The sequence below is a fragment of the Eretmochelys imbricata genome, chromosome 5, assembly GCF_965152235.1.
Source record: "Eretmochelys imbricata isolate rEreImb1 chromosome 5, rEreImb1.hap1, whole genome shotgun sequence".
NCBI lineage: Eukaryota > Metazoa > Chordata > Testudines > Cheloniidae > Eretmochelys > Eretmochelys imbricata.
The window spans coordinates 12,775,293-12,795,118 of NC_135576.1; the positions used below are offsets into that span (position 1 = coordinate 12,775,293).

At 45.6% G+C, this 19,826-nt stretch overlaps 1 protein-coding gene across 1 annotated transcript in view; it reads right to left on the reverse strand.

The window, feature by feature from the left end:
* The window catches only part of PSTPIP2 (proline-serine-threonine phosphatase interacting protein 2), a 51,658-nt gene that overhangs the window by 31,316 nt on the left and 516 nt on the right, over nt 1-19,826 (reverse strand). The gene's annotated exons all lie outside the window — the stretch shown is intronic.

A 19,826-nucleotide genomic window follows, 5' to 3' on the forward strand; every position in this document is an offset into this window, starting at 1 on the left:
AGGAGAGCCTTTCAGACAGGCAGCTGTGAAGGAAAAAAAAAAAATTCGACTTGGGTTTTCCCAAAGCACAATATTTCTGGAAATCCCTTCCTGTGAACAATTTTGGATTTTTTGTCCCAATTCAGAATGATCATTTCCCCCCAAAATGTGTTGCTTTTTTTTTTCGTTTGTTTGTTTTGCAGGGAGGGATTTCCATTTCCCAGCCACCTCTAATGTAATGAAGCTCCAAAGATCTGGGAACCAAGTAGCCCCAAGATCAAATCCTGAGATACAACTCTGAGATAAGTGTTAGAACAGCTGATAGATGAGACATAAACACAACTGCCTTCTTTAACCACACAGATTTCCCATCAAGCCAATAGGCAAACTGGGAGTTGGCATTAATTTTATTGTGTGATGAATGGGCACGATCAAACCTGTATGATCTGACATTCTTTTGTCAGTATCCTAGAGAAGAATTTTTAAAAGAGTCCCCATTATAGGCTCTTGTGAACAGGACTTAATATCACTAATTTTTTTGATATTACTAGTATTCAGTTTCATTAGCACTAAGAGTTGTGACAGGCAGGCAGAGTTGTAAGAAAAGTCTTTATTGACCATGCATAGTGGCCTCTGCTAAATGCTGAGAGGCGTGTTTATCCAGTAGCAGCCTGGCCATCAGCTTGCATTCCTGAGCCCCTCATGTCACACCAAACCATTTCCACCTGAAACCAAACCTGTTTTTTCTTATCCCACTCATCACATTACACTTCAGCACCTCAATGTGCAACAGCAGTCAAAAAAGCTAACAAAATGCAAGGAATAATTAGGAAAAGGAGACAAAACAGATGACACCAAATAAATCCAGGATATGCCCACACCTTAAATACTGTGTGCAGTTCTGGTCACCCCATCTCAAAAAAGATATATTAGAATTGGAAAAAGGTACAAAGATGGGTAACAAAAAATTATTAGTGTGTGGAACAGCTTCCATATGAGAATATAAAGGACTTGGATTCAAGTATCAGAGGGGTAATCAGGTTAGTCTGTATCCACAAAAACGAGGAGTCTGGTGGCATCGGAGGAGTCCAGGACTTGGACTGTTCATCTTAGAAAAGAGACTACTAAGGGGGATGTGATAGAAATCTATAAAGTCGGGAATGGCATGGAGAAAGTGAATAAGGAAGTGTTGTTTACCCCTTCACATAACAAGAACTAAGGGTCACTTGATTAAATTAATAGGCAGCAGGTTTAAAAGAAACATAAGGAAATACTACTTCACCCAGCACACAGTCAACTTGTGGAACTTGTTGCTGGGGCTTGTTGTGAAGGCTAAAAGTATAACCGGGATCAAAACAGAATTAGATACATTCATGGAGGATAGCTCCACCAATAGCTATTAACCAAGATAGTCTGGGATGCACCCTACACTCTGGGTAACCCTAAACCTCTGACTGCCAGAAGCTGGAACTGGATGACAAGATGAATCACTCGGAATTGCCCTGTTCCATCCATTCCCTCTGAAGCATCTGGCACTAGCCACTGTCAGAAGCTAGCGTAATAGATGGACCATTGGCTTGACCCAATATGGTCATTCTTATGAATAAAATGTTGAGCTAGCACCAGCCAACAACAAAAAGGTTATCAAGTGTTTTCAAATCTATTAGGCCCTTTGGTTACACAACCAGAGGATGAGTGAATTACAGCAAGTGTTGATAAACTGACTTTAAACCCAAAAATAAACAGCAAATTCCTCAGCCATCAGCAGCAGGTGGGAAGACCACCGCCGTTCCTTCCATCAAGGTTCCGCCCCTACGCCGTTCATTCTCCCCCAAGACATCACTCCCCGTTCGGTCTTCTCCCCACCCCACCCCCAGACCCTGGCCCTTATGGCTGGTAAAAAGTGATGGGGCCAAAGCCCCCTGGCCACCCCTGTTCCGGCATCCCTGTCTTCCATATAATATACAATCAGTGAACCAGACCCATCCCTGATGTAAACTTCAGTGGTCTGTGTGGCCCCATCTGCTCCTATTCCAGCCATGTGAGTTTCTCAGCACAAACTCAAGAGAGACCAGATATTTGCTGCAGGGGCTAGAGCTGAGATGAGCAAACTTTTTCAATAAAAAAAAACTTAACATTCTGGGCAAATCCCTGTTTCAAGACTAATGAGCAGCTGTGTCATCCCTGCCCTGCAACTTTGGGAGCCTTACAATGCCTTGCTGAAGTAGCTCCCATCTGGGCTGCTCACAAACAGCCTAACAGCATGCCAAGCCACATCCTGAGTGTCTGTGTGTAACTGCAGCCTGCCAACCATACTTGGGTTACACTCTGGGTTCTCACCAGCCTGGATCATACTGCAGAGTGATCCCAACACACCCCGAGTCTTAGACTTTCCTCCAAGCAATGTATGTCCTGTATTGCACAGCCCTCTCCTGAACAGTACAAATCTTTTGAGTCTGTTATTCCTTTAAGGGAATAATATGCACACAGCTTGTCACCCCGAATGGAGACACTTCAACTTGAACACATTGGATTAGATAAAACAATAAAACAAGTTTATTAACTACAAAAAGAGAGATTTTAAATGAGTACAAGTAACGAGGCATGGAAATCAGAAATGGTAACAAGGAAAATAAAGATAAAACGTTTACTAATACCTGACTTAACAAATTGTATTAGATTCAAGCAGAGTTTCTTATTACATGCTTTCAGCAGTCTTACTGACCAAAACCTGTAGGTCAGGACCGCTCCCCATGTTGTCCAATGAATGCTTTCTTTGTCCTTTCAGGTGCAGTGAATGTGATGGGCAGGGGAGGAAGGGGGCCTTGGGGTGTTTTGTCCGTCCTTTTTATAGTTTCAGTCCCCCTCTTGAAAACATTTCCAGATGTGCACTAGGAGCCGGAATCTATGTGGAAGGATATTCCCTGCTGGCTTTTCCTCACCTGTTTGAACCTTTTTTGTTTTCTTTCCTGCTTGATGACTATGTTTACTACCTAAACGCAAGTTACGCAGAGCACACGTTCTGCTGTTTAGGAGAGACCTGTTTGTTACCTTAGTTTGGGCAGGGCTGTGGGGTTTGGCACATGTTAATAACATTATCCAGGGAATCTTATAACTTCACATACAATGTTGCCGCATACATTTTACCATGACAATACTAACCAACAAATTATGAGCTTTCAGGTGTTACCTTAAAAGGTGTACATTGTACAAAGATTATTACAATGGTGTAGGGTGTGACTACAAGGGTGTATTCTGTCCCACTGACCAATGAGGAAAGGTTAAAAAAATGGGGCATGTGTAGTCCTGAGAAACAAAGACTGAGGGAGGACCTGAGAAGACTCTTCAAATCTGTTAAGGGCTGTGATAAAGGGGATGGGGATCAATTGTCCTCCAAGTCCACTGAAGATAGAAGCAGCAGCAATGAGCTTAATCTGTAGCAGGGGAGTTTTAGGTTAGAAATTAGGAAAAACTTTTGAATTATAAGGATAGTTAAGCATTGGACGAGGCTTCCAGGGGCCATAGTGGAATTTCCATCATTGTGTCATCTGTTCTTAAAAACCTCCAAACACAAAAGGGGAACTTCCAGTTGTGAGAAGACACCACTTCTGCAAGTGATGGCTCCAGCTTCGGCCAGGGACACTCAGCAAAGTCGCAAGTTCAGGGCGGGTTTCATTGGGACTGGTTGGCAGTAAAACTGTGTTGTGTGTCTAAATAGCTTTCAGTAGAATGTCAGGTAGGAACATAAAAATAGTAACGGCCATTAAAAACAAATTAACATTCACAAAAATATATTTTTTCACAAGGGCCATTTTTTAAAAATTGAAAACATTGTTGTTTTTTTTAAAAAAAGAGGGATTGTGGTCTAAAGCTTCATTTGGAAATAAATTCCTCTCTTCAGCCTTTTATCTCAGTCTTGTGTACCAGCAGGATGTCACGGTCAGGTTTGCTAAATCTTTTATCATTTTTGTGGCTTTCCTCTGAACTCCCTCCAGTTTGTCCACATCCTTCCTAAACTGTGGTGCCCACAACTAGACACAGCTGAAGCCTTACCAGTGCCAAGTACAACCACCTACTGTGTCCTACATATGACATTCCTGTTAGTACATCCCAAAATATTAGCTTGTTTTTGCAACTGCATCACACTGTTGACTCTTAGTCAATTTGTGATCCACTATAACCCCCCGAATCTTTCCAGCAGTACTGCCATCTAGCTGGGTATTCCCCATTTGTTGCTGTGCATTTGATTTTTCCTTCCTAAGTCTAGTACTTCACACTTATCTTTATTACATTTCATCTTGTTGATTTCAGACCAATTCTCTAACATGTCGAGGTCATTTTGAATTCCAATCCTGTCCTCCAAAGTGCTTGCAAGCCCTCCCAGCTTGGTGTCATCCGCAAATATTATAAGCGTACTCTCCACTCCATTATCCAAGTCGTTAATGAAAACATTGACTGGAACTAGACACAGGACAGATCTGGGGGGGAGGGATAGCTCAGTGGTTTGAGCATTGGCCTGCTAAACCCAGGGTTGTGAGCTCAATCCCTGAGGGGGCCATTTAGGGATCTGGGGCAAAAATTGGGGATTGGTCCTGCTTTGAGCAGGGGGTTGGACTAGATGACCTCCTGAGGTCCCTTCCAACCCTAACCTTCTATGATTCTTCTATGATTCTACTAGATGCATACAACCCATCACAACAATCCAGATCAACATGCCCACAATTAGTTCTCAGGAAAGGCCCTGTGTGCCCACAAACACAAATCCATACACCTTCCCTTCTCATCTTGAGAGGCTGTTTGTGCTAGTGGCTAGCCCAAGGGGACTCAGAAAGGTTATAATAGATACTCGATTTGAGGTACAGAACTTAAAGGCCCTGCATCAGGAGCCATTGTTGCCACTACACACTAATAAAATATCACAGTTGATGGTTTCATGCAAGACCCAGATGAGTTTGGGTTCTAATCAAAGGTTAGTGAAGCCAAATTCCTCCTGATGTCTTGGGATGGACTCAGGCATGTAAGGGGCATGCTGTGTGTGCTGACTAAAAGTTTGGCTGGAACCACTTTCACTGGCACATCATAAGGTCTATGTTATTGAAGGCAATTGGAATGCTGTGACAATCGAGATGGTAAGCTCCTATAAGGAGACTGCACGATATGCCCAGCATATCCTGATCACACTGCCACCGGGGGCAGTCAGATAAAAGTCCGGTTACGCTGGGGTAAATCCAGAGTAACTGTCGGCTTCCGATGGAGTTACTCAGCTCACGCTGTACTGGCCTCGTTAATGCCAGCGAGCTCGGGAATCCTCATCATCTGCATCTGAGATCCATGTGCCTCTCCTGTTTGGGGCTCTGGGCAATCACTTTTCAGAGCCACGTGGGTTGAGCTCTCCCATTGTGTAAAATCTCTCCTGCAGAGAAGGATTTGCTACAGCGAGGATTTTGAATCGATTCGTCAATAACCAAAGGACTTGCCACAGAGAAGATGTACTTATTAACCAGAACACAGCCACCGAGGAGGAGCACTGCCAGCTTTTTAACCATGCCAACACAGAATTCTAAGCACCAAACTGAATGACCACCAAGGGCCGGCAGCCGGAAAAGGACCTGCGTTAGAAAACCATCGAGACAGGGTTCCACTGTGACAACATGCTCAGAAGCAGTTTGAAGGACTTGGAAACATTACTGTCTGTGGCATACCTGTGGTTGGAGGCTTAGCAGGGACAATCCACAGCCACAAGGAAATTGGAGAGAGATTTCTTGTCATTTTTGACTTATTTACAAAAAGGGGGTTTTTTTGTTTGTTAATATATTTCTTTATGAACTTGCTAAAAAGCACAATGAGGATGCAGCTTTGCTGAGCACCTGTGGAAGTCTAGAGGTTGCCTACAGTCTGTATAATAGTTACCTGCAGAGGCAGTGTGTCAGCCTCTGGTGTACTCATCTTCAAGTATCCTGCTAGCTAAGAGAGAGGGTATGCAGAGTGTGGCCAGGCACATTCTAATTACAGGCCAGTGATGGACTCGGATAAAAATCTGGCCTCAGTTTACGTCCATCTCAACCCCCGGCAACTGTTGACTCCCAGGTTACTCAGGGTTTACACTGATGTAACTAACTGGGGACGGCAGCTGGGCTCTCCCAGGGTGGATATCTGATTCAGAGATGCGAGAAGCAGGAGTGGGGTTGGGATGTGATAAAAACATTCCCTCCCCGCCATACACACTTCATGTAAAGACGATACTTTCCAAGGGCAGGCTACATTTTTTTAAACATCTAACAAAAGAGAAGCCTGTATTATGCAAGCAAAGATTCTTGGTTGAAAGTCACTGTGCTCCTAAAACTCCAGGGAAATAAGATACATTCAAAAACGGCAGCAGCCCGGAACTTGCCTTGTGCCAAACACAAAATCCCGACCCTCAGAAGCTCCAAAGTGCCGTTCTAAACTTGGAAAGACTGATTTTCAAGTGAACTCTAAATCTGGCAAAACAAGTTGCCCACATCCCTGACTCACATGCAAGTGTCATTGCAGACCTGTGTGACAGCAGCCAGCCCCACTAGTGAGTGCTTCCTGTTTCACAGTGACCTGGCATTTGCTTCAGCAATTTCTGGTTAAGACACATCCCTTATGGTAGGAGTAAGAAAAGTAAAACCAGTCGCTGCTTCTTGGACTGAAAGACAGCATGCCTAAAGCATGGTCCCCTTGGAACGTACTAGGTTTGTGAGGGCTGGCCAGCCCTCCAGTTGACCTGCTATAGAGGAGTTCTCCTCAAGCTCAAATAGTAGAGGTTGGGGGAGGGTATAGCTAAAAGGATCCCGGTTCCAGGCCGAGCTCCGTAGGTGTTCAGCAAGTTACACAGAAATTATGTTTCTCTGCAGAGCATGAGCTCATTCAGTGCTAAGCTCTGTTTGCACTTAAATAAGATCAAGTCATCTCTGGCTTTGCAGATAGAGGTTTTGCACGTTTGTGCTCAGTGCAGAGTTCACTGAAAGCAATGTGGGTTCAACCAGTGGGGCTAGAATGCAGTGGAGCTAGTATTTCTAACCCACTGGAAACATAATAGTCCACTATTTTTAAGGGCTGCAATATCTTCCTTGAGGCTAGGACACAGATGGTCTCCAGAACTCTCTTTTGAGTGACTGGAGTCGCAATGTAGGTGTGGTATATTTGAAAACTATGTTGGAATTGTAGGCTGTCATCTTAATTGGTAAGGAGTTTACTGGTCCTGCTTGCCAGTGAGGGGGGCTCTGTAGGAAAGCACACAATCAAAGTCAGTCTGGAAAGAGCTAGCCTAAAACAGTGGGGTGAACGGTGTCTCTCTGCCTTAGGGAGTAGCCTGCTTTGTCTCTCTCTGGTTTTTGGTTATGGTGTGTTTTCGTTCTGGATTCTCAAACATAGTATTATGCTGCAACCTTCCAGCAAGAGCGATTTATGTCTTTATCTGACTTCTCTGTATGTATGCCAGAAACATAACAGTAAGCACCTATCAGCAGCTCCACTCAGCAGTGCAAGTTACAGAGACATGATACTGAAATAAGAAATAGGAAGGTCCCCCTATTCAGGCCTGGTTTCTGTCTCTCCAGCACTGTTCAGCTCAGGACAGCAGGATTTTTGCCACAGCAGGTGATGTACATTTGATATCTGGGTGTTTGCCAGTGGCAAAGGTAGGAATAGAACCTAGGTCTTCTGGTTCCCAGCCCAGTGCTCTGTCCACTGCATCCCTTATAGAGGGCAGAGAGCCTCAGAATTCCCCTTCTCACAAGCTGAATTCAGAGATCTGCAGAAGCAAAGTCAGATGAATAATGTATGTCATTTCAAAGAGGATTTGACACAAGGGCTCGAAATATTTTCCTCTGACTGCCTGAAAGGTTCGTTATGACACATTCCCATCCCTCCCCCAATCACCACCAGCTCTGTACTCTGTTTTGTATGTTGTAAAAATATAATAGAGCCATTTAGAGGGATTAAAACACCCTGGATATTGGAATGAGAGGCAAGACAGTAACAGCACTCCGATGCACACTAGGTTAGTGCTAGGGATCTGAATTCAGGTGCAGACTGCATTAAAGTCTCCTGAGCTCTTTGGCAGGATAGTTTGGCTGCTTCTGAACCAAACCAACAAAAAAAGCTCTGTCTGGTTTTGCATCCAACCCAGAATCAAAGCTGTAAGTTCAGGCTCAGATCCAGGAATCCGACCCCGCTGAAAACCTTAAGGGGGTCAAAGTTAAGAGTCACAGGTGCACATAAAATGAAGAAAGGCAGAGAGTGGGGACTCCACCCTTTACTGCCAGAAGCTGGGAGTGGAAAACGGGACAGATCACTCAGTGATTGCCTGTTCTGTTATAGACTCATAGACTTTAAGGTCAGAAGAGACCATTGTGATCATCTAGTCTGACCTCCTGCACATTGCAGGCCACAGAACCTCACCCACTCCTGTAATAGACCCATAACCTCTGGCTGAGTTACTGAAGTCCTCAAATCATGCTTTAAAGACCAAGTTACAGGAATTCACCATTGACACTAGTTTAAACCTGCAAATGACTCATGCTGCATTAGAAGGCGAAAACCCCTGAGGGTCTCTGCCAATCTGAACCGGGGGAAATTCCTTCCTGACCCCAAATATGTTAGACCCCGAGCCTGTGGGCAAGACCCACCACTATCTGGAATAATTCTCTGTAGTAACTCAGAGCCCTCCCCATCTAGCGTCCCGTCTCCAGCAGTTGGGGATTTTTGCTATTGGCCGTCACTGAGGGGACACATGCCATTGTAGGCAGTCCCATCATGGCATCTCCTCTGAAGCATCTGGAGTTGGCCACTGTCGGCAGACAGGATACTGGGCTAGATGGCGATTGGTCTGACCCAGTAGGGCCGTTCTTATGGTCGCTCATGATTATTTTAAAGGTAACATGCAAAGGGTGACTCTGCCTTTGTTTTTTACCTGATTCTTATTATTTGTATTGCAATAATCCCACTGTGAGAGGTGCGGTGCAAACACAGACCAAAAAGATGGCCCCTGCCCCAGTGTAAGTATAAGGCTTTGCCAGTAAATGTACCTAAAAATATAATAGCCTAAAAATGTGAATTTAAACCAGTATCGTTAAACTGGTGTAAATCCCTGGGTAGGACACTCCTGTTCCATTATAAGAGGGGGGTTGTTTCCATCTGATCTGGAGTTAGTTATGAATAGGTTTAAGTTAAAGCAAAACCAGCCACTCAACTGAACTAAGAGAGGCCCCCATGGGATTTGCACTGATTTAACTAATTTTACTTAACCAGGGCAGGTCTGCGCGAAGACAAACCCAAAGACAAGAGAGAGCAGGTGCAGACAAACAGAGAGATGGGGAGCACAAGGAAACCATGAGACAAAGGGGACAGGCAGTGGTCTCAGCCCAGCAGCTGCCTAACAGTCAAGTTTCGGAAGGTGTCACAGCAAAGGAAGACGGAAGAGGAAGTGGATTTGTGGATGAGGGGGGGTTCGATGAACAAAGGAACTCTGAAAGGCTTTTTGTTGTTTGTGGTGGGGGGCACAGGAGAATTTTTTGGTTATTTGTAAACTTTACAACTATCAGGGAAGTTTCCCTAGTTCTACTAAAGGACCTCTTGGGGCTCTCAGAGGTGAGTACTGGGAGCTCTGGCACCTCAATAAGGGGCAGAGATGATACATCTTTAACTATGATGTTCTTTCTCCCTAATGTTTATTATGCACTAGAATTTAATAGGTATGAAAAATCAGTTTTAAAAAGCATGACTATGCATCCCTTCCACCCTCAATCATTCAACCTAGCCCTATTCAAGTCAATGGGACATTTGTCATAGAGTTCAATAGGGCCAGGATTTCACCCTCAGCCCCTTGGTTTGACACAATTTTACTAGTTTCCCAGCAGCAAGGCTTCCAGGGCAGAGAAAACCTGAATTCCTATGTAAACTAACAAGCACGTGACGGGAAATGTTTTTGTTCACAAAATCTTGTAGGATATATACAGGGAGCCTTAATATAGCACAAGTTCAGTTCTCACCCCTCACCCACCTTCTTAGCTCTCGGCTAGAGCTATTAACAGAAACCCAGAAATGCTTTACAGCGTTATCCACGGAAACGCTAAAAACAATTTCAAGGTGACAAATCAGCAGCTGATGTTTCCAGATTCTGCAAAAGATACAGAGGATTCCAAACAAATGGAAACTAATATTTCAGCCATTTCCAAAAAACATGCTCAGAGCTCCAAGCTGCAAGGAGCCATTTACCAATATGAGTGGAGGGCACCTAGCATCCAGGTCTGCTATATTCCACGTGTACAGAGCTGTTTCGAAAGTTAGACTCCTAAATCACTTATGCACATTTGAAAATTTTACCAGACATCTCCTCCTGAAGCATTTTCCCATAAATGCAAAGCATGAGGACGAAAACCCTGCTTTCAAAGTTCAGGATTGCATTCCACTAGGTCATCCTTTGTCCGTTTTATAGCAATTAAATCGTTGTTATTGCTGGTTTGATTTACAGGCATCCAAGACAATAATTAATGTCCAGTTAGTGGACATTAATAATTAATGCACCAGTTATGTGCCCTGCAAAACAGACAGAGGACAAATAGATACTTAGATATTTGGTTACTATTTATTCAATACTCAAACCACGGTCAGCAAAAAAAAAAAAAAAAAAAAAACAAGCCAAGGGTTTTGCCTGCCAAATTACCTGAAATATTCGGGGTGTGGGAGGAAAGAAACTGGTTTGGGGAGAAGCAGGCACCTAAATTCAGGAAGTGATTAAAAAAATAAATAAAAGAACAGGCCTAACAATATGAGATGAAAATGACAAGTTGCAAAAACTTTGCTTGTTCAATTGGCAGCAATTGCTTCAGGAAAGGCCAACGGAAAATAGAAGAATGGGGAAAAGATTGTCTTCAGCAGGTTTCTTTTCCATTTATGTTCCATTTGTAGAGGCAGCTTTACATTAATAACTGATCTTTTGCTTCTGGACTTGGAGTGTCACTCAGTGAAGGGCGTAACTAAGAATCCCTGACACAGCTTATGTCTACAATGTCTGCAGTGAATATGGTGATTTAGAGACAAGAGATCTCTCTGCCCTATAGAGTTTAGACCTAACAGGACAAGTGAGAAACAAGGTGGAGTGAAGGAAAGGGTAATGAAAATAACATCATGTGGTTGGTTTTGCAACAATCCCCTCCACAAGTCCACCAGCAAGGAGTGAGCCTGAGATGTTCACCCTCAAAGCACGGACCTCTAGCACTGGACCTAAAGGAGTGCCTTCATTAGCTGGTAGCAGTAGTAGACTCTTATCCTCTATAAGTCAGTGACAAGAGGGGCACATCACACGCACTGAGCCAGCATCTTTCAAGTTGGTTTTTTATTCATGCATATTGAAGGAGCTGCACTCTTAAAATGTTTGTTTATAAGCTACAGGGACAATACTTGGAGAAAAGTTGTGAGAACAGAGGTGAAGAAAAAAGCATGAAGAACAAAGGGGAACAGAAGAAAAGCATATGGACAGTGGAGCAAGTGGATGAGACTGGAAACAGAAGGGGACTGTGACGCCAGGTAACAAGGGATGGTTGCACCATCTGAACTGTGTTTACTAGTAAATGTATAGTCTTCACCTAATCTGAAACCTCAAGCTACTATTTTTCAGATGAAAACAATACATAAACAGCTTTATGTGGCAGCTCTTTGAATTCTAATGTCACGCAAGAGGATCAGTGCAGACAGACAGATGGGGATACAAAATAAGCAGTTCACATCAAAATCAAGTGGAAGTTGGTTTGCTTGGTTAACAAGGTAGTGACTTTGAAGGACTCACTGTCCTTCTGTGCTTTATCAGTGAAACATCAGAACTGTTCCTTCCTTTACCACAACACTCACTGGGGGTCAGGGATAGCTCAGTGGTTTGAGCATTGGCCTGTTAAAGCCAGGGTTCTGAGTTCAATCCTTGAGGGGGCCATTTAGGGATCTGGGGAAAAAAAAATTGGGGATTGGCCCTACTTTGAACAGGGGGCTGGACTAAATGATCTCCTGAGGTCCCTTCCAACTCTGATAGTCTATGAGACCTCTTGAATAAGTTAACCAGGAGGTCCTAGCTGAGTACAGCTGGAAACTGGTGAGCACCTGTGACATCAAGAAGGCCCCACCAGCCAATCAGAATGTGGCTTTGGACAGTCAGCATCCACAGCTGTACTTTAATGGATGCTCTTTTGTACCTGCTGTCATTCAGTGGTGACAGTTCAGACCAGTCTAAACTAAGAAACTCTGTAGTCATAATTTACCATCAATGCGACTCCCGTAGGAACAGGACTCAGCCTTTGGTTTTGTTATTTTTAGCCAATGTGTTGCCTAGCCCAATCGCACAGTTAACCCTTTCCTACCCACCAGCCATGATGCTGGTCTACCCTACAGAGTCCACCCTTGCTAACACCGGTGGAGAAGTATAGCTACCAAGTTTCCCGGGGCAGACACAGCCTTACAGAGAAGTTCTTACTCTCCCAGGGTATTGTCCTCATCGTTCACACAAGGTCAGTAGGTTTAGTGGAGAAAAGCTCTTCTTCCTCTTGCTTTTTTCAGTAAACGAAGAGGAAAAAATGAAAGGAGGAAGTTGGAGCGCTAACGCTGCATGCAACAGCTAGCACAGCAATGATACACAGATAACCGGTCAAAGCCAACGACCTGAGAACCTAAAACCAAATCCCTCTTTAAACTTACTTGGTTGGCTTCTCCTTCCATCACTCATTCCCCTCCCACACCCATCTGCACCCCCCACCAAGCAGTCCTGGCCAATCAACAGTCGTCAGTACTTAGATCATAAGCTCTTTGAGGCACAGACTGTCTTTTCATCCTGTGAGCCTAGCACAAAGGGGCCCTGATCCTTGATAGTACCTAGAAGTGTCATTCACAACACAAATCCAAATAAATAATAATGTACTGTAACCCTTGAATTCTTGGCTCAATGCTGTCATCTTTATTACACTGAGAGTTTTGCCAAATGAAAAACAGCAAAATTAGGGGGATAAATGTTGGGAAAATGAGGAGATTTTATACATATATGGTGGACATCTGCAGTCATTAGAGGGTGCTGAATGCAATTTATAACCAACTATCACAAATTAATGGATATTAATTACCAAATGATCCTTTGGCAATCTACTGGGGCTTCCCACCAGAAATGGTCACACACAATGAAATGAGGAATTAATCTCTTATCTGCTAGTAGCTGATAAGCTTCTGATAGCCTCTGTTGGAAAAAGAAAAATAGTCCAACTCTAGAGGAATGGTTCAAACAAAGGTGGCTGTCACTGAAAAATTAATGCATCAATTATGTACCCTGCAAAACAGACAGAGGACAAATAGATACTTAGATATTTAGTTACTATTTATTCAATATTCAAACCACGGTTGGCAAAAAAAACCCAGTGCACCTGTCTGATTTGTTTGAATATTAACAGTTGAGAGATGTGCCTGCTTTGTTAAATACATGTCATCAGAGATTTCACTCAATTTAACTAAATCACTAGAACTCTAAAGGGGACATCTTGATTATCACTACAAAAGGTTTTTTTCTCCTGCTGATAATAGCTCATCTTAATTAGTCTCTTACTCTACCTTTTCATGTTCTCTGTATGTGTATACATATATCTTCTTACTCTATGTTCCATTCTATGCATCTGATGAAGTGAGCTGTAGCCCACAAAAGCTTACGCGCAAATAAATTGGTTCGTCTCTAAGGCGCCACAAGTCCTCCTGTTCTTTTTGCTGATACAGACTAACACGGCTGCTTCTCTGAAAAGTGTAAAGATGCTCACTCTGTAGCATGCTGACACCCCGTCAGATAAAGAGATCCAGTGATTATAGTACTGTATAATGTTTCTCTAAACAAAAGCTCACTGTTGTAATGTTTACTGTACTGGCTCTGATATTTACATGGCTAGGATAAGCAAACCTGTTAAAACTTCCTAAATATAGAAATAGTTAAAAAGCCAAACCAAACCAAACCACATCAACAACAAAATCCCTGCAGATTAGACTGTAATCATGCTCGGGTAAAAGCCATCTCTTCCAGTCTGTTCGTAAAGTGCCATATATAGCAGGATTAAGAATCTAGCTGCATGTCCATTACAAGCTTTGACATTCCGGTGTTCAGAATCCAGAATAAAACTTCCCACCAGGCTGAAAGGGGACAGCAACATACTGGAACTGGAGCATTTTGAAAAAGGAGGGGGATGAGGAGGGTGGAATGGACTAATAATCGCAGGTACTACTGCAATCAAATCCTGTCAACACATAGGACTGAAGGCCGGTCTACACTGAAAACTGACATTAGCCTCTTACAGTTGGTATGGGTACTTCCACCTTTTCATGTTCTCTGTATGTATAGCTTCTTACTATACGTTCCATTCTATGCATCCGATGAAGTGAGCTGTAGCCCACGAAAGCTCATGCTCAAATAAATTTGTTAGTCTCTAAGGTGCCACAAGTCCTCCTGTTCTTTTTGGTGATACAGACTAACGCCATGGCTACTCTGAAAATTGGCAAAGCTGTGTCTCTCGACGGTGTGAAAAATCCACACCCCTGAGAGCTCTAGCTATGCCAGGGGTGGCCAACCAGTGGCTCCGGAGCCCCATGCGGCTCTTCAGAAGTTAAGATGCGGCTCCTTGTAGAGGCGCCGACTCCGGGGCTGGAGCTACAGGTGCCAACTTTCCAACTCTGCCACAGGCCCTGCCCCCACTCCACCCCTTCCCGCCCCCTCCCCTGAGCCTGCCGTGCCCTTGCTCCTCCCCCCGACCCAGAGCCTCCTGCACGCCGTGAAACAGCTGATTGGCAGGTGCAGGGAGGGAGGGGGAGGTGTTGATCGGCAGGGCTGCCGGTGGGTGGGAGGCACTGGGAGCGGGGTGGGGAAGCTGATGGGGGGCTGCTGACCATATTACTGTGGCTCTTTTGCAATGTACACTGGTAAATTCTGGCTCCTTCTCAGGCTCAGGTTGGCCACCCTTGGGCTATGCTGACCTCACCCCCGGTATAGACAGCACTAGGTCTAAGGAAGAATCTTCTGTCAACCTAGCTACCACATCCCAGGGAGGTGGATTAACTGCAGCAACGAGAGAGTACCACTCCCATCACTATAGTGAGCGTCTACACTGAAGCGCTGCAGCTGTGCCACTGTGGACATAGCCAGAGGGTAACTTTACTCGTGTGAATAGTGCCATTGAATTCCGTGGTACCCCGCACACGATCTGACTAACTCACAAGACATAAGTGCTGACCGGATCGGGGCCTGCGTGATTCACAAATGAACAAGGCTCGTGCACCATACGACGTTCTATAGTCTTTTATTTTGACATGTGTGGGCTAGTCGAACCAATCAAAAATGTTATGTGGAACTTCTTTCACTGCAATGGAAAATTATCTTTTTGAACAAAATGAATGCACGCGTGCGTGTGCGCACCCACAAAATGTCAACCAAAATTAGATGTGTGTAGTTTACAAAAAAAAAAATAGAAACAAAAAGTTTTGAAATTTGGGGGGAAGGTTTTGTTTTGGTGGGGGAAGAATATGCACTTTTTATACCCCGCCCTCCATCATTCTAGTAGAAGGGCGGGGGAAAGGTGGTTTTGCTCTGCTGACAAAATGAAATTTAAAAAAAAAAATTTTTTAAGTATTTGAAAATTTCAAAAAGCTTCGTTTCAGAACTCGAAAATGAACGACAAATTTTCATTTAAAAAAAATGACTGGAAATTTCAAATGAAATTAATTCTTTTCATTCCTTTCAAAATATTTCACAAAATCTATTTCTCTTTTCCCCACCAGCTCCATTGATTAGCTTTATTCATTTAGGATATTTCCTAAATGAACTGCAGCAGATCTTCTCCAAGAAACAGAAGATTACTCATGAGAGACACACACACACACCCCCCTACAGCAGTCGTTTTCAAACTTCTTTTCTGGTGACACAGTTGAAGAAAATTGTTGATGCCCGTGACCCAACAGAGCTGGGGATAAGGGGTTTGGGAGGGGCTCAGGGCTGGGGCAGAGGGTTAGGGTGCAGGGGTGAGGGCTGCGGGGTGGGGCTGGGAATTAGGGGGTTCAGGGTGTGGGAGAGGGCTCTGGGCTGGGGCAGGGGGTTGGGGTGCGGGAGAGGGTCAGGACTCTGGCCTGGGAGTGCAGGCTCTGGGGTGGGGCCAGGGATGAGGGGTTTGGGGTGCAGGATGGGGCTCCAGGTTTGGGGTGGGCTCAGGGCTGGGGCAGGGGCATGGGCTTACCTCCGGCACCTCCTGGTCAGCAGTGCAGAGGGGGTGCTAAGGCAGGCTTCCTGCCTGTCCTGGCACCATGGACTGCACTGCACCCTGGAAGTGGCCAGAAGGAAGTCCGGCTCCTAGGCGGAGGCATACAAGTGACTCTGTGCAGCTCTCGCCTGCAGGCACCGCCCCACCCAGCTCCCTTTGGCTGGGAACTGGCCAATGAGAGTGCAGAGCTGGTGCTCAGGGCAGGGGCAATACACGGAGCCCCGTGGCGCCGCCGCCTAGGAGCCGGACCTGCTGCTGGCCACTTCCGGGCCGCAGCGCTGTGTCAGAACATGTAGGGACTAGCCTGCCTTAGCCAGGCAGCACCGACGACGGGACTTTTAATAGTCCTGTCGGTGGTGCTGACCAGAACCGCCACGACTGAGTGCCTGACATTCCGCGACCCAGTACCGGGTCTTGACCCGCAGTTTGAAAACCACTATCCTACAGCACTTGGCTGCTAACCACAAAACCCCTGACCCCTTCTTTGAAAATGCAAGGGGAAAGGAAGAGGCCAGGTGGGGTTGCTGCTGAGAACTTATCTGGGAGGAGCTCTACCCCAGCTGGCAATGTAAAACACATTGCTAAACCAGTGCTGCAGGTGCTTTCATCACTAAGGGGCTCTGACTCCTCAACAGGGAGAAGGAGATGGGGACAACATTTTCAGAAGCGTCCAGCATTATTATTATTTATTATGTGTATTGTGGTAGCACTTAGAGGCCTCAGTCCTGAACCAGGACCCCATTATGCTAAGTGCTATACAGACACAGAACAAAAAGCTGCCCCCAAAAGTTGACAATCTCAGTAGATTTGGGTGCTCAGCTCCCCCCGTCCCCCTCCCTCAGGCCTGGTTTTCACTAGTAGTCAGCACTTACAGCACCCTTGGTTTCCAAGTGGAATTTGGAGCACTGAGCACCTCTGAAAAGTAGGCCTTTGATGGTCTCAACCTGGACACCCAAGACCTGAGGCCTCCCAACTAGAGATGTTGAGCAGCGGATTGGACTAGATGACCTCCTGAGGTCCCTTCCAACCCTGATATTCTATGTGCGAATATCAGATTTTTTCTTTCATATTTCTTTGTAACTAAACAATTCGGAAACAAGACACCAATTCCAAAAACGTTCCAGTGTCGACGAAGCAGCTTTGCTCTCTGGGGAAAAAAGTTTTGGCTAAAAACGTTCAGCCAGCATCAGTGGAGATGTTTTGTAAACCCTTCCTGAGACAGGGGAGGGAGAGCGAGCAGTGTGTGGCCGGGCCAGAGGAGGAGGGAATTTGGGAGATTCTGTTGTATTTCCCTTGGGTGTGAAGGCACGCAGGTTTACGCAGCATTTTCCCTTGGCCCCAGAAAACCTCCCCCTGGGCTATATGAATATATGAATGCTGAATATATTCATATATGAATACATGAATGCATGGAAGGCCCGAGTGCCTTCCATGCATGGATTTCCCCTTCTCAGTGCAGAAGGGCGGATCAGCCCCTGCTGTGATACCCTTCCCCCGTCACTGTAGTAGAGGAAACTCCATGCTGGGGAGTCTCGAAGGGTGGGGAGAGTAGCAGGGGAAGAAACATACATCATTCTCCTTTGGCCTCTGAGGGCCTTAACAGAAAAAGATATTTCAGCCCCCAGCCTTTCCTGCATAGCCCCTCTGGGGACACAGACACTATCAGCAATCTAATGGAGCCAGGAAGCAGAGGGCTGCCCAGCCAAGACCACAGACACAGGGCTCTGAGAAGATGGTCCTGGCTCTTCCAACTAGGGTTGGGGGGGGGGGGGGTGGCACAGAGGTGACTCCATTTAGAGATTTCCTCCCACAGAGCCCCCTCCTGCAGCTTTTCAAAATGGGAGGGGATGATCTGATGCCCCATTTTTAACTTAAGGGCTTGTCTCCACTGCAGCGCTAGTTCAAGGTATAACTTGAGCACCGCCCCTAACCTCACTCCGGTCCACACACAAAAATCTCTAGCTTGGGTTAGGTGCTACGTTAAACTTGAGGTAGCTGACCTGTCGGGGGGGGCGGGGGGGGCTCAAGCGAGTAACACAGAAGGAATGCAGCTGCTCTGGGTGGCTAATCTAACCCATCTGGGTTATCTTGTGGCAGGGCTGCTGTCGCTCAAGCTAGCGAACTTGACTGTACGTGACCACAAAGTAAGTTGGAGTCAAGACATTCCCTTAGTCCACAGTGACTTCAGAGAGGCAAACTGCTCAGAGGCCCGTTTTTTCAAACCTCTCTAATACTTTCCCTACACATGCACTTGATGGCTCATTCACACACCCTTTTTCCCAGCCCTCTCTAAAATCCTAGGGGTGAGGAGGATTTAGTTGAATTTAGTTTTCAGGAGGTGAGGTTGTTTTTTTTTTTAAACACACAGCCCTGGATCTCACAGACCTCCTTCCCTACCGATGAAGTTCTGTGGCACATCTACAAAACAGAGCAAAGATAAAAAGGGGTGTCGTTTATAGCTGAAAAACGAGGGTGAGGCATGAACCAATGCTTATTTTCATACTTTTTCCCAATACATACCTTGTGTTTGCATACCGATTGTGCCATGCTACAGGCCGAGACAATGAACCCATTACAACACTCAGAATTTACACTTCACTTTGCAAACCACAGCAGTCGCATTCAGCTAATCCAGCCAACCCCTAAGCAGGCTTCAGGGAGGCTGCTCTGTGCTTCTCAGACGGGCTAACATCCTTGTGAGGTAGGGGAGGCGTCATTAGCCCCATTTTACAGATAGCCTTTTGGTGCTGCCATTTCCTAAGGACGACCTTTTCAGAAGTGCCCACCGATTTTGGGTGCCTCAGTATTAGGGTATCCAGATCTAGGCACCTGGATTTTCATAGGTGCTGCATACCCACTGCTCTGACTGCCTGTCACTGGAGTTGTAGCCACTCAGCACTTGGGCACCCAAAAATTAAAGAACTCAAAGACAATGGAGCAATCCAGACTCAAGTGGCTTTCCTAAAGATCACACACCATTTAGTGTAAGAGCAGAGAATCAAACGCCAGAGTGTCTAGTTCCTACCCCTGCGATTAGACTATGTCAAGGGACCAGAAAGTCAGTTTCCATCATCTACCCTGTCCTGGCAAGTTACTTCATGCAGGCAGACCCCTGCACCGAGCCCAGCTGACTACATCCTGTCCCCAGTGGAGAGACAGCTCACAGGAGCGATTGGATCTGGCTTGCGGAGCAGCTTGTAGGAGATCAAGGCCATAGAAGTGCTATATGACTATACATAATATTATATATATATAGCGGCTGCTCATACCCCTTCCACTCCCTGCCTGACCCAGCTGCCAGGGACAGGGGCCCAGGGTGCCAGAGGGCAGGCACAGCAGGAGGACAGAGCCCCTCTTGGGCAATCTGGGGGAGGGGGGGAGCATTTGACCCTGTGTGCCCCCCCGTTGGTTGAAATCCTGGTCCCATGGAAGTTATTGGCAGAACTCCCATTGTCTTCAGTGGGACCCGAATGTCCCCCCAAGTGTAGACACCGAGGGACGGTGTCACTCACCACGAAACTGCAGCCACTTCTGGGGTGCCGCACAGCCACTGCTGGACAGCAC